At 49.3% G+C, this 12,282-nt stretch overlaps 1 long non-coding RNA gene across 1 annotated transcript; it reads right to left on the reverse strand.

Moving 5' to 3' along the window:
• Positions 1-4,888: 4,888 nt before the first annotated feature.
• Positions 4,889-10,147, reverse strand: LOC143267711 (uncharacterized). Its single transcript, XR_013043133.1, has 3 exons — positions 10,005-10,147; positions 8,716-8,786; positions 4,889-5,075 (listed from the first exon to the last, which is right to left on the reverse strand). It is a non-coding gene; the product is annotated as an uncharacterized LOC143267711 (long non-coding RNA).
• Between the last annotated feature and the right edge of the window lie 2,135 nt (positions 10,148-12,282).

Genomic DNA, 12,282 nt, shown 5'->3' on the forward strand with positions numbered 1-12,282 from the left:
TCCATATCTAACAGGTGGAGACTGGTGAACCCCTGGGGTTTGCAGGCCAGCTAGCCTAACCTCCTTGGTGAGCTCGGGTTCCATGAGAGATCCTGACTCAAAAATGAAGTGGGAAGGGCAGAAAGGCTTTGCAGGTAAAAGGCACTTGCTGCTAAGCTGGATGGCCTGGATTTGGTTCCCAGGACACACATGGTAGAAAGAGGGAACTGACTCCTGAAAGTTGCCCCCACCCTCCCCCCATATGCTTGTATGCATACATGTGCACACACAAATATACGTATAACACACACAAAACGAAACTAAATGTGAAGAACACCTCTCTCACGAACTCACTGTGCAATTTCAATTGACCTGCTTACCCTCTCTGAGCCCAGCACAAAGCTGTAGCTCCTTGAGCACTTCAGCAAGATTTGTTATCGAGACAGGACTCATCACCCACAGCATGCAAGCTGCCTGTCACGCAGGTACCAAGAAGGTGTCTGATTTCCACTCAGAACTCTGCTCCTATAGCCTGTTTAAGCCAGACACACCGGTTCTCCAGTGTGAGCCTTAAGCCCTGGTCCCCCATGAGTTCCCAGGTTGAACCTAAGAGCAAAAAGTTGAGGTTCACTGAGCAGAATCCTAGAGGGTTCCCATACGGGGGGGGGGGGGGGTATCCCAGCACCTCCATCCTGTGTGGATTCCTTAGTTGATGGAATCCACTAAGAAACTCGCATATGTGGCTTTACACTCACAGTGACTGGATTCTGTATGGTTGTGTGTGTGTGTGTGTGTGTGTGTGTGTATGTGTGTGATGTGCCAGAGGACAACCTTGGCTGTCATTTCTCAGGTACTGTCCTGAAAGACAGGACCTTCTCTGGCCTACAGGTCCCCAAGTAGGCTAGGCTGGCTGGCCAGTGAGCGCCAGAGAGACAGCTGACTCCTCCTTCTCAGCCCTGGGATTACAAGTACATGCCACTGTGCCTGATTTGGGGGAAGGGGGGGGTAAGGTGGGTTCTGAACTCATGTTCTCACACCTATTATTAACCTTTATTAACCCAACTGTCTCCCCAGCCCTAAGATGAATAGCATTCTTATAAAGATTTGTTTGCTTATTTGTGTGTGTGTGCATGCCTGTCTGCTGTGAGTGTAGATGCACACATGTGTGCATGTGATCGGAGGCCAGAAGAGTGCACTGGGTATCCTTCTCTATCACTTTCTGCCTATTGCTTTAAGTGAGGTTTCTCCCTGAACCTGGGGCTCCAGTTTTCCCTGCTAGTCTAGAATCCAGTAACTCCTAGTGGTCCTTCTGGCCCCACCCACCCCCTCTTGTAGGCATGCGCAGGATGCGTTTCTTGTTATGTGAACGCTGAGCTCCAAGTTCATGTCCTCATCATTGTACAGCAAATGCTTTTTTTTTTTTTTTTTTTTGTTTTTGTTTTTGTTTTTGTTTTTCGAGACAGGGTTTCTCTGTGTAGCTTTGCGACTTTCCTGGAACTTACTTGGTAGCCCAGGCTGGCCTTGAACTCACAGAGATCCACCTGCCTCTGCCTCCCAAGTGCTGGGATTAAAGGCATTTGCCACCACTGCCCGGCTCAGCAAATGCTCTTAACCGCTGAGCCCAAATAATATTTGAATGCAATATTTAAAAAATCCAACTGCATGTATGCCACCCGCAAATTGCCGCCATTTAAATAACAGCAGCCTGGCCCAGTACTGAGCAGCTCAGTCCCTGTGGGCTCTGGCCCTGGCCCCATAGAAGCCCTGGGTTTTAACATCTTCATTACAGGGAGCTCCCAAAGGTGTCCTGTGTGCCTGTAGGCTGAGGTGAGGATCAGAGGGGCTGATGACTGGGCGGCACATCTGTAAAGGGAGCACTCTGCAGAGGCTGGCATCACCTGTCGAGCCAGGCTGCAAGGGGTACTTCATACCTTGTCAGAAGTACCCTTCACAATCCTTGATATCTCCCATTAGGCACAGAGCACATGGTTCCAGGGGTAGGCACAGTCTCTTCCCACGCTCCACTCAAACACTTTTTTTGTCCAGGAACACAGGTCTGGCTGATTCTTCTGCAGATGAAGTGGCCTGTTCATATCTGGGGACTGACTTGTTCAAGATGTCCAGGGTGGGGCTTTACTTTCCAGGCAGAGTGCATCTAATTGGACTGGAGTGTTGCAATGCATTCCAAGAGGCCTCCATGGAGTTATGGCCAGTTTTCTGATGTTCTCAGAAGTGACAGTGAACTCCTCTGGTAAGATGGGAGAAATGAGGAAGGAGGACCCCAGGCAGGTGTGACCCCACTCTGCAGAGCTCAACATCCCACTGCTGAGTGGGTCCCAGATTTGTTCCTTGGTGAACTGGCTGTGTGTCCAACAAAAAGAGTCCTGGGGCTTCCTTATTCTAGCCTGAAAATGAAGTGATGATGCAGTGTGGAAATGACTAGGGTAACGCCATTTTGTCTTGATTCCATTTCGTGTCTGCTTAGACACTCCTCAGCCTTCTATCTCCCAACAGCCACACCTGCCTTGGCAACATGTTTGGGATTCCCATGACCCTGACCATGGTCCAGATGTGCTAATCAAAATAAGTAATGTTTGTATGAACTAAGCATAACTGAAAAGGGTATAAATCTAAATTAGTTGTCATGCTGTGTCTGAAATAACTGTATTCTGTCTAAACAAATGTTGCAAGGCTACTCTGACCTTCATCTGATGTTGATATCATTGTGATTTTTGCTTGAAAAGCGCTGTCCCCTGAGCTTTGAAGCAAAGCGACTCTGAGGCATTATCCTGCTCTTGATCACTGGCCAAAATCAAAGGCCTCTTGGTCTCTTGATTGGCTTAGTTATCGTGGTAGTCTGCATCTTTCTTGACTGGGTTATTTCAGTGTAAGAATCACCCCACCCAAGTAATGGTCCAAAGAGTCCAAGCCCTCAGCCGGTGGGTACACAACGCCTCTGTATCGACCCCATGTCCCTTCATCTCTTTTCCACCGTCACCCCGCTTGTCCTGTCATTTGTCTCAGGCCACCCATAGAGCAGGCGACAGGACCTGCTTGGCTGAAAAACATACACGGGAAATACACGTCTGAAACTTCTCCCCAGGGGCTAAGGATGTGGCTCTGCTGCCCGAGTGCCGGCCTAACAGTGAAAACCTGGGTTCTGTCCCCAGCAGAGCATAAAATGGAGTATGGTGGGGCATGCCTGCAATCCTAGAGCTCAGGAGGTGGAGGCGGGACCAGAAATTCAAAGTCATTCTGTGCTACTCCTGAGTTCCAGGCCACCAGGGCTCCATGAGATCCTGTCTTTCAAAAAGAAATGTTGAAAAAGAAAAAAACCAGCCACACAATCAGCCATGGACAGTGAATACACCGAGTTATATCCACATCCAAACACTATGGGATAAGACCCAACAGGGATAAATCTCCAAATGTGTCATGTTCTGTGACAGGAGCTAGAACTCAAAGGCGACCTAGGGTATCATTCCATTCCTAGAAGGTTCCAGAACAAGCCAAACTCATTTTCGGTATCTGAAAACAGAGCCCTGCTTTTGATGGGATGCTGACAGCGCAGAGAGTGTCTGATGTGATAAAGATATGCTGTATGATTAAGGTGCTAGTTTTAAATACATTGAACTTTATGCCTGAAACAGTATGCAATTTGCAGTTTACCTTGGAAGTTAATTAAAACAGAAATTAAAAAGGAGAGGCTGGAATCCTTGTCACTAGACTAGTATAACAGGAGTTTGTCTTTTGGGCCACTGGGATGGCAAGGTGATGGGTGGACCTTGGCATCCTGGAGCATTCTGTCTGTGGTTTTGGGTTAGAGCCCAACACTGTAGGGAGTCAAAGTCCTCCATACATGGTGGCGGGGACAGGGTCTGGACCACAGCTGTGCTCAGACACCAAAAGAAAGGACAGAGAGGCCACTGCCCAATTCTACCACTCCTGGGTCTCTGCCAGGAGCACTTTAAGTCCACAGTCACAGGGATCCTTGCACGTCAATATTCACTGCAGCACTATTCACAACAGCTAAGTTACAGAACCAACCTGAGCATCCAGGAACAGAGGGATGGGTGAGGAAAATGTGTGTGTGTGTGTGTGTGTGTGTGTGTGTGTGTGTGTGTGTGTGTGTGTGTGTGTAGTGGGATTTATTCAGCCAAAAACAGTGAAGCCGTGCCCCTTGCAAGAAATAGATGGGCCTAGAAACAGTTATATCAGTGAATTAAGCCAGCCTCAGAAAGACAAATATAAGATGTTCTTTCCTGATTTGTGGCTCCAGTATTTTATAGAGATGTATAAAATTATGTACGTGTGTATGTAGGACATGAACAGAGAAGTAAGACTGCCTAGGGAGTGAAGGATGCTAAAGGGAGGGTGGAGGTATGAGAAGGGAAGAGGAGAGGGACCAGGGGAACATGCTCAACACAGTAGCATATACTTTATAAGAATTTTAAAATAAAATTTAAATAATAAAGAAAGAATTAAACTGCTCTCTGTGGAGACTCTCCCTGTGCAGGTTTCCAACTAGGGCTGCCCCAGGGCAAGGCCAGTGTGATGTTTCTGTTAACTTGATAAAACTTGGAGCCACCAGGGAAGAGAATTTCAATGACGGATCATCTAGATCTGATTAGTCTGATGGCAAGTCTGTGGGTGATGATTTTGATAGTTAATTGATGTGGGATGACTCAGTCCACTGTGGGTGTTACCATTCTCTAGGCAGGCATCCAGGGACTGGGTAAATGCAGAGAGGGGGCCGATCACAAGCAAACCTGCACGCCTTCATTATCTTTCTTCCTGGCTGTGGATGTGACGTGACTGGGTGCTTCATATTCCTGCTTTGACTTCTCTACCATGATGGGCTGTAACCTGAAACTGTAGGTCAATTAAACTCTTTTTCCCTTAGGTTGCATTTGGTCAGAACATTTTATCACAGCAACAGAAATGAAACTAGAATACTCAGGAAGGCAGCTCCTCCCACGCTGATTTCGGAGACACAAGTTCTCCTGAGCCCACACACCACACCCTTCATTACTGGAACCCTTGATGTCTTCATGGCTGACCAAATGGTGTCAATTGGTGTCAAAATGGATTTTCATCTGTAAGAGAGCAAAATGAGGCACTGACAAGTAATTCCATGAAAAACATTGACCTTTCCCTGGAGCAGGTTTAGGAAATTGTGGGAAACACGGTGTGGGAAACAGTAGCCACCAGTTACATGCTCATAGAGTCTCATGATCCCTTATAATTCTCTCTCTCTCTCTCTTTCTCTCTCTCTCTCTCTCTCTCTCTCTCTCTCTCTCTCTCTCTCTCTCTCTCTCTCTCTCTCTCTCTGTGTGTGTGTAGGGGGCAGTTACACACATATGTATGTGTATTGTGTGGACCCAGAGGACAAGCTAGGTGTTATTCCTCTGACAACGCCTACCTCTTTTGAGACAGGTCCTTTCACTGGCCTGGAAGTCAGTGACGAGGCTAGACTGGCTGGCCAGTGAGCCCCAGGGACCCTCATGTCACCTCTTCCCCAGCACACATCACCACACATGGCTTTATAATACTCGCATTCTGGGCTGGAATCAAGACATGCTTGCAAGGCCAGTGCTCTGCTGACTGAACTGTCTTCCCAGGCTCCGTGCCCTCTTCTGTACTGGTCTTTTCTCCCTGCTGCACACCATGCCCTCCTTTGCTGGGACAGTCCCAGGCACCAGGGAAAGAACTTCTCCACACTCTCTCCATTGGCCTCTGATCCAAGGATCCTGCCTACTGTTCTAAAATTTCGTGAAAATTTCCAGGCTTCCCTCAAGACCTAGCCCTCAGGGTGCTCTCCTCACTGGTCCCCATCACCTCCTCAGTGGTGTGGGTTTTTCTTTCCTCTACTTGGGTTTACGATCTCAGCTGGAGCACTCCGGATCTCAGCTGGAGCACTCCCGACCTCAGCTGGAGCACTCCCGACCTCAGCTGGAGCACTCCCGACCTCAGCTGGAGCACTCCCGACCTCAGCTGGAGCACTCCAGACCTCAGCTGGAGCACTCCCGACCTCAGCTGGAGCACTCCCGACCTCAGCTGGAGCACTCCCGGCCTCAGCTGGAGCACTCCCGATCTCAGCTGGAGCACTCCCGATCTCAGCTGGAGCACTCCCGACCTCAGCTGGAGCACTCCCGATCTCAGCTGGAGCACTCCCGATCGCAGAGCACAGACCCTGATATTTCTTCCATCCTAACGCATCAGCCCCTGGCCTACTTCCCTCTAACCTAACACCCAATTTTTGCTCTCCTTTCTAGTAAACATCTTCAAAAGTCACCTGTCCCACTAGAGTCAAGTCCTCTGCTCCTGTACGACTGTCTGTCAACTGCAAAGGGGTGTCTCACCATCATTCGGCTGAGACCGCCTTTGCCGATACAGCAAAGGACTCTTCGGGCAGCGTTCATGACTCACTCCTCAGCAGAGGCACGATGTGCAGGTGGTTACTCTCCTCCTTGAGACAACCTTTTTAGTTACTTCCAAGGACAGTATTTTTTGACAGTCTTCCAACCCTACTGATCTTTCTCCATTCATTTTATTGTATTTTTATATTGTTATTTTATATTATTACTTTTTTGTGGGGGTTAGGGGACAGGGACTCATGCATCCTGGGCTAGACTTGAACTTGCTATGGAAGTGAGGATGACTAGGGAGATTCTGATCCTTCTGCTTCATCTCCCGAGTCCTGAGAGTGTAAGTGCATGTCACCATGCCTGGATTATGTGGTGCTGGGGATGGAACCCAGGAGTCTGGCAACCTGAGATCTGTGAACTTTCTCGGGGAAGTGAAAATGGAGCCTGATGTCCTCCTAGATCCAGAGCCTGGAGTCGGGGAGTCACAGGCAGACTCTCCGTGGGTGGCTCCACATTTCTTTACAGCCAGCTGCTGTGGCTGGCTGTATGTCGGTGTGTAAGGTGCAAGGACATGCAGGACACCTGATGCCACCCTCTGTCCCTGCATGCACAGGAAAGGGCGGGCGCACCCCCCTACATTTGCACATACGTCTTACGTCTTACGTACAAGGAGAGTCAGGCTGGGGGCTGAGGAGAGGGCTCAGTCAGGAAAGTGTGACCTGCATTTGACCCCTGAAAATGCATTAAAAACAAACAAATAAAAACTAACAGGCTGGGTGGGGGTAGTGGCACATGCTCAGCCATGATTGTATGCACACCCATACCATACATATTAACACACACACACACACACATATAAAAATAAATTTTAAAAATATATATGTGACCTCTTCTATTTCCTCTCTCCAGGGACATCGATGTGTCTCCACTTGGGCCCCCCTTGTTACCTAGCCCCTCTGGGTCTGTGGATTGTAGCATGGTTAGCCTTTACTTTACAGTTAATATCCACTTATGAGTGAGGACATAGAAAGCTGGTCTTTCTGGGTCTGCGTTGTCTCACTGAGGATGATTGGGTGGGGGAGGGGGCAGTGCCGAGGGAGATGACTGGAAAGGGGGGCTTCATGGAGTTGGGTGGGGGCCTGACGCAAGGGAAACTGCCACAAGTCTACAGGGTGGCCCCAGCTAAGACTCCTGGCAGCAGTGGATGTGCAGCCCGAACTGGCCGTCTTCTGTGATCAGATTGGGGACTACCCGGCTGTCACTGGAGAGCTTTCATCCAGTGACTGATGGAGGCAGGTTCAGAGACCCAGGGCCAAACACTGGGCTGCCTTTTGGGAGTCCTGATGAGGAGAGGGAAGAGGGATTTTGGGAGCCTGGGGTATCAGGAACGTGGCAGGAAAACCCACAGAAACCAATAGCCTGCCTCATGGGAACTCACAGTCTGAACCAACAACCAGGGAGCCTGCGTGGGACCAACCTAGGCCCTCTGAACATGTGACAGTTGTGTAGGTTTGTTTATATGTGGGACTCACTGCAATGGGAGCAGGGGCTGTCCCTGGTGCTTTGGCTGGCTCTTGGGAACCTATTCCTCATGCTGGAGTGCCTTGCCCAGCCTGAATACAGGGAGAGGTGCTTGGTCTTATGGCAACTTGATGTGCCATGCTTTGCCCATGGGAGGCTGGCCCCTTTCTGAATCATTACAGAGGAGGGTTGGATTGGTAGGGGGGGCAGAGGGGAGGAGAGGGGGGGAGTGGGAGGAGAGGAGGGAGGGGTGTGGTGACATTGTGTTCCCCAAAATATTGCGTACCCTAATAAACTTATCGGGGGTCAGAGAACAGAACAGCCACTAGATATAGAGGCTAGAAAATGGTGGCACTCACACCTTTAATTCTATCACTTGGGAGGCAGAGATCCATCCTGATCTCTGTGAGTTCAAAGCCACACGGGAAACAGCCAGGCATGGTGACTCATGCCTTTAATCCCAGGAAGCGACGGCAGAAAGCAGAAAGGTATATAAGGAGTGAGGACCAGGAACTAAGCTGGTTAAGCTTTTAGGCTTTTAGCAGCAGTTCAGCTGAGATCCATTTGGATGAGGACACAGAGGCTTCCAGTCTGAGGAAACAGGATCAGCTGAGGAACTGGCGAGGTGAGGTGGCTGTGGCTTGTTCTGCTTTTCTGATCTTCCAGCGTTCACCCCAATACCTGGCCCCAGGTTTGATCTTATTAATAAGAACTTTTAAGATTCGTGCTACAGAGGGGAGACTGCAAAATAAATTAATTAAATAATTTTTAAACAGGAAAGAAATGTGTGTGTGTGTGTGAAGCAAAACCTGACAGAACTGAAGGGAAAATGGGTCTTTCCGCTCACCGCTTTCAGCAGCAGGTCAGTCAGAGAGACGGCGAGTGTCCTAGCTTCCGCTGCTGCTGTGATAAAATACCCTGGCAAAGAAATTCAGGGGAAAGCGTTTATTCCAGCTCACAGCTCCAAGTTACAGCCCATCATTGTGGGGAAGTTGTAATGACAGGAGCCGCATCACATCCGAGGTTGAGAGGAGGGAGGGAGGGAGGGAGGGAGGGAGGGAGGGAGGGATATATGCATGGTCACTTTTGTGCTTGTGCTCAGCTCCATTTCTCCCTTCTCAAGACCCCTGACCTAGGGAATGGCACCTCCCACACTGGGCTGGATCTTTCCACAGACACGCCCACAGGGCAGCCCTGCATAGAGTCCCTCACTGAGCCTCCTCCTGGGTGATTCAAGGTTGTGTCACATTGACAGTTAGAGCTAACCAGCACAGAAAGTAAAGAAATTCAGGATCTGAACAGCACAGTAAGCCAACCAGGCCTGGCAGAACCACGCAGAAGCTCTACACACAGCGACGGAACACACATCTATTCAACAGAGTAAGGGACGTTCCTGAGAGATGTCACAATAGGCTGCAGACTTGGTCTCAATTAGTTTTACAAGGTAGATAAGCCAAGGTTCTTCTATCACAAGGTGAAAACTGGAAAAATCTTAAGTGTGTGGATGTACTCCTAAAGAATTACGTTGAAGAAAAAAGTTACATGAGATACTAGAAAACACTGAGAGATGAGTAAAGTCAAAATTACAACACGCCAAAGCTTACACACACTTACAAGTGGTTAGAGTTCAACTATGACATCATGTCTATTTTGCTACAATAATATATATATATATATATATATATATATATATCATACATATATGTATGTGTGTTTGTATCAAAGGAGGGGGACTATAATTGTGTGTGTGTGTGTGTGTGTGTGTGTGTGTGTGTGTGTGTGTGTAGTGCTGGGTAGATGGCTCAGTTGGTAAAGTACTTGCTGCCCAAGCATGGAGACCTGAGTTCTGATGCCCACAGTCTATGTAAAAGGCTGAAGGAGGCAGCACCCATCTGTAATCCCAGCACTGGGGAGATGGAGATGAGGGGATCCTTGGGGCTTTCTGGCCAGTCAGTCTGGCTGAATGAGTGAGCCCCAGGTTCACTGAGAGACCCTGTCTCAATAAACAAGGTGGAAAGTGGTTGAAGAAGATAGCTGACATCACACACACACACACACACACACACACACACACACACACACACACACACACACACACACCACAAGTGACATTGACCAATATGGCCTCTCTCTTACCATTCCTTACTGAGTAGCAGGTCTTTAACCTCAGATAATATGGAGGGCGAGAAGAATCTGTCTTCCTCTTTTCTCTGCCCACATCTCCATGAAGTCTGGGTTGAGAGGGACACTCCCTTGGGGGAAGAGCAGAGTTCATTCACTAGCTGTTTGGTGTCATATGACTCTAGGGATGAAGAGAGTGGTCTTAACCTCAAACGTGGAAGTGGATGCTTGTGAAAGCGGACCTGGGGCTGCAAGTCTTGCCCAGGGTGGCTTCTCCTTTCAGTTCGGGACACTGCTAGCAGGGAGCCCGGCAGCGTGAGGGCTGAGGTAGTGTGAGCAGAAGCGCTGTGTATAGAAGAGTTCACTGCACGCTCACGGAGACGTGGTGTGCTGGTTGGTTTTGTGTGTCAGCTTGCCATAAGCCAGAAGCACCTGAGACGAGGCTCCCAATTTCAGAATTATCTAGATGAGGTTGGCCTGTGGCGTGCCTGAGAGGGACTTTCTTAGTTGGGTTAATCAAGGTGAGAAAACTCATCCTGAATGTGAATAGCAGCATTTCACGGGCTAAGCCCTGTACCGTGGAAAATTCATTTTATGTGAGTAGGTGTGCAGGTGCCCACGAAGTCCAGAAGAGGGTGTTGGATCCCTTGGGGTTGGAGTTATATTTGTGAACTCACCAATGTTGGTGCTGGAAACTGAACTCAGATCCTCTTAAAGAGCGAAAAGCCCTCTCGACCACTGAGCCATCTCTCCAGCCCCTGTGTAAGAGTAGAGAAAGTTGCCTGGGACCAAGCAGGTGGGTGGCATGGGTACGTCCATTTCTTTCTGCACTTGGCTGTGGATGTGATGTGGCTAGCTGCTAGAGTTCCTGCCTTGACTTCCCCACAATGACGCACTGTATCTTAGAATCAAAGACCAAGTCAACCCTCTTCTCTCCTAAGCTGCTTTTGGGCATGATCTCTTCTCACGGCAAGAGAAACGAGGCGAGGGTGCCTAGTGAGCACCGGGGGACCGAAGGGAAGGACCGCCAGCTGCACATCACATGACCAACGGTTAGTGCAGCTTTGTGATCGGCACTATGGTAAAGAGAAACCGGAGATCACACTGTCTTCGCATTGGCTGAAGCAGGGGCCTGGGTGGCTCTGGGAGCTCCAGAATGAGGCCAGCTGAAGTCGAGAGACCAATGCTCACTGGGCAGTTGACCTGAGAAAGCTCAGAGGTGGATGAAGAAGTGCTCAGGCTTCCAAAACAGATGAAGATGGGATTGTATCCTTTCCCAGGGCTGCTGCAAAACAGCTGACACCACAGGATCTGGGAGCTTCCCAGCGTCCTTCTCCCCTTCGAAGACTCTCCTAACTTCCTTGATGAGGATTGCCTCTTCTTGACTGGGGATATAGCTCAGTGGGTAGGGGGCTTGCCTAGCATGCACAAGGTCCTCAGGTCAGCTCACGGCACCGCGTTAACTGGATGTGTTGGGGCATGTCTGTACTCCCACATAGCAAGGCTAGTTTTGGTTACATGGAGCTCTATTTCAAGAAAGGGAAGGAGGGAGGGAGGAGGAAGAAAGAGAGACAGAGACAGAGAGAGAGACAGAGAGACAGAGACAGACAGAGACAGAGAGACAGAGAGAGAAAGGGAGAATCAGGCCATCTTCCTTACTGCCAGTCAGTCTGTGACAGCCCTGGGAGGAATCAGGCCCAGCAAGCAGAGCTTTGCTAATGTGACTCCATGCCAGTGTTAACCCCCTCCACAGAGAGCGTTCTCAAAGCTCTCTTTCCGAGCAGCCTGCACCGGACCTTGGGCTGCCTGGCTTCCTGCCCTCAGCTGTGACCTGCTTCTTTCCTTCCTAAGCTCGGTTCTTTCTGTCACATGGAAGTCCCCAGAAACGATTGCAGTCATTTCCTTCTGTCAAGTTGGCTAAACTTCGTTTCTACTGCACGGAGCTAGAGAACACGAAGCCCTCTCCCTCGGCTTGAGGGGCTTCCAGGGTCTTGAGCCCTGTCTCTTCCTGTTCACCTCTTAGGCCCACATGCCTGGTGACTCTGGACTTCCCTTGGCTTTGTCTAAGGAAACCCCTCTACCAGGAGGTGGGGCTCAGAGTACTGAACAAGTATGTTGACTCACTCCCCAGGAATCTTATTAACTACCCAGTTCAAAGCCCAACATTATTGATCCTTTGCTAACCATTTCCAGTTTCTGAAATGAATGTGTGTTTGTGTTTGCATGTTCATGTGTCTTTAGGTACATGTATGTTTGTGAGCGGAAGTCAGAGGACGGCCTCAGGTGTCGTTCC

The sequence above is a fragment of the Peromyscus maniculatus genome, chromosome 11 (assembly GCF_049852395.1).
Source record: "Peromyscus maniculatus bairdii isolate BWxNUB_F1_BW_parent chromosome 11, HU_Pman_BW_mat_3.1, whole genome shotgun sequence".
Classification (NCBI taxonomy): Eukaryota; Metazoa; Chordata; class Mammalia; order Rodentia; family Cricetidae; genus Peromyscus; species Peromyscus maniculatus.